General features: G+C 45.6%; 1 protein-coding gene across 1 annotated transcript in view; it reads right to left on the reverse strand.

Moving 5' to 3' along the window:
* The window catches only part of nrip1a (nuclear receptor interacting protein 1a), a 98032-nt gene extending 95497 nt beyond the window's left edge, over positions 1–2535 (reverse strand). The window contains exon 1 of the mRNA XM_048603266.1: positions 2465–2535. The gene's annotated coding sequence lies outside the window, so the exon portion shown is untranslated. The remainder of the gene's footprint in view (positions 1–2464) is intronic.
* Between the last annotated feature and the right edge of the window lie 213 nt (positions 2536–2748).

Raw genomic sequence — 2748 nt, forward strand, 5'->3', positions numbered from 1 at the left:
TGTGTCTGTGTGTGTGTCTGTGTGTGTGTGTGTGTGTGTGTGTGTGTCTGTGTCTGTGTGTGTGTGTGTGTCTGTCTGTGTGTGGAGTGAGTATGTTTCTATCCGTGTTCTTGTATTTGAATGTGTGAGCTTGTGTTGTCTGTGTGTGTGTCTGTGTGTGTGTGTGTGTGTGTGTGTCTGTGTCTGTGTGTGTGTGTGTGTGTGTCTGTGTCTGTGTGTGTGTGTCTGTGTGTGTCTGTGTGTGTGTCTGTGTGTGTGTGTCTGTGTGTGTGTCTGTGTGTGTGTGGAGTGAGTGTGTTTCTATCCGTGTTCTTGTATTTGAGTGTGTGAGCTTGTGTTGTCTGTGTGTGTTTGACCAGATAAAACAATGAGAGGGAGAGAGGGATTGGCCACCAGATAAAACAACCCAAGAGAACAGGAGAGGGAGCTGACACCAAATAAAAGATGCATTTTGGAAGATCCAATTCAAGAGCGAATTATATGGTAAATGGAAAAGCCCTGGGGAAGATTGATGCACAGAGAGATCTGGGTGTTCAGGTCCATTGTACCCTGAAGGTGGCAATGCAGGTGGATAGAGTGGTCAAGAAGGCATACAGCATGCTTTCGTTCATCGGACAGGGTATTGAGTACAAGAGTTGGCAGGTCATGTTACAGTTGTATAGGACTTTGGTTCGACCACATTTGGAATACTGCGTACAGTTCTGGTCGCCACATTACCAAAAGGATGTGGATGCTTTGGAGAGGGTTCACCAGGATGTTGCCTGGTATGGAGGGCGCTAGCTATGAAGAGAGGTTGAGTAGATTAGGATTATTTACATTAGAAAGACGGAGGTTGAGGGGGGACCTGATTGAGGTCTACAAAATCATGAGAGGTGTAGACAGGGTGGATAGCAAGAAGCTTTTTCCCAGAGTGGGGGACTCAATTACAAGGGGTCACGATTTCAAGGTGAGAGGGGAAAAGTTTAAGGGAGATATGCGTGGAAAGTTCTTTCCGCAGAGGGTGGTGGGTGCCTGGAATGCGTTGCCAGCGGAGGTGGTAGAGGCGGGCACGATAGCGTCATTTAAGATGTATCTAGACAGATACATGAATGGGCAGGGAGCAGAGGGATACAGATCCTTGGAAAATAGGCAACAGGTTTAGATAGAGGATCTGGATCGGCGCAGGCTTGGAGGGCCGAAGGGCCTGTTCCTGTCCTGTAATTTTCTTTGTTCTTTGTTCTTAAAACAACTCGAGAAAGAGAGAAAGCAGACAGCAGATAAAACAGTGAAAGATGGACAGAAAGAGAGACAGAGAGAAAGAGTATGCACCAAAGAAATTAATGCAACAGAGGAAGTGTGGATACCAGGCACAACATGAGATGGAGAGAGAATGGACACCAAAATTAAACAGTACAAGAGAGAAGGTGAGTCGACTTCAGAAAAAAAAGAGTGAGATAGAGAGAGTGCCAGGACAGATACCAGGTATACGACAAGATGGAGAGAGTGGATACTAAATATAAAATGTCTGAGAAAGAGATAGTGAAGGGCAGCTGAAACCGTGAGGGGGCAAGAGACAGAGCAGACACAAAAACAGTGAAAGAGAGAAAGAGAACAGGCAACACAGGAGACAGTGTAAGCAGAAAATGAGTGGACATCTGAAAAAAAAAATGTGAGAGACGGAGTGAGCAGCAAATAAAACAGCAGGAAGAGAGAGAAAGCACAGACACCAGATAAAACAGCATAACAGACGGAATATAGATCAAATAAACTGGTGTGAGGAGAGAATCCAGACATCATCTAAAACAACACAAGAGCAAAAGTGCAGGCTCCAATAAAAATCCCAAGCCAGTGAGAGCAGACACCAAATGAAACAGCAAGGCAAAAGAGAGAGAGAGACAGAGAGAGACACAGAGGGATAGAACAGCATCACAGGATTGTCACTGTGCAGAAGGAGTTCATTCAGCCCATCGTGCTGCACTGGTTCTATCTCCTAGTGCCAGTCTCCCGCCTTCTCCCGAAATCCCTTACTTACCATTTCTGTCCAAATAAGCATCCAGTGCCCCTTCTGAATGCTCCACTTGAACCCGCCTCCATCACATTTCCAAGCACTGCATTCCAGACCCTGATGACTCACTGGGTGGAAAAGCTTTCCCACATCACCTTTGCTTCGCTTGCATATCACTTTAAATTTTTGCCCTCTCTTTCTTGATCATTTTAAGAGCTGGAACAACTTTATCCAAGTTGTTCAGACCACTCAAAAAACCATTATCAAATCTCCTCTTAGCTTTCTTCCCTCCAGGGAGAACGATCCCAACATTTCAAACTATCTTCATCACTGACATTTCTCATTCCTGGAACCATTCTTGGAAATCACTCTGCGCTCTCTCTCTAATGCAATCATATTATTTCTATCATGTTGCACTCTCGACTGTACACAATGCTCCAGCTGAGATCTAACAAGTGTCTTGTGCAAGTTCAACCTCACCTCCTTGTCCTTGTACTCTGTGCCCCGTTAATAAAGCTGAGAACACTGTGTGCATTATTAAGTGCTCTCTCCATCTGCAGACACGAGATAAGACAACACGGCGAGAGAACACAAATACCGGATAGCACAGGACGAGGAGAGAACACTTTCAAAATGCAACGCAGCAAGGGGAGAATGCACAGACACCAGATAATAGAGCACAGAGGGACAGTGTGGATACCAAGCAGCACAGCACGGGGAAAGTGTGCAGACACCAGATAAAATAGCATGGGTGAGCGCGTAGA

This window comes from Rhincodon typus, chromosome 11 (genome assembly GCF_021869965.1).
Source record: "Rhincodon typus isolate 14 chromosome 11, sRhiTyp1.1, whole genome shotgun sequence".
In the NCBI taxonomy this organism is placed as follows: Eukaryota; Metazoa; Chordata; class Chondrichthyes; order Orectolobiformes; family Rhincodontidae; genus Rhincodon; species Rhincodon typus.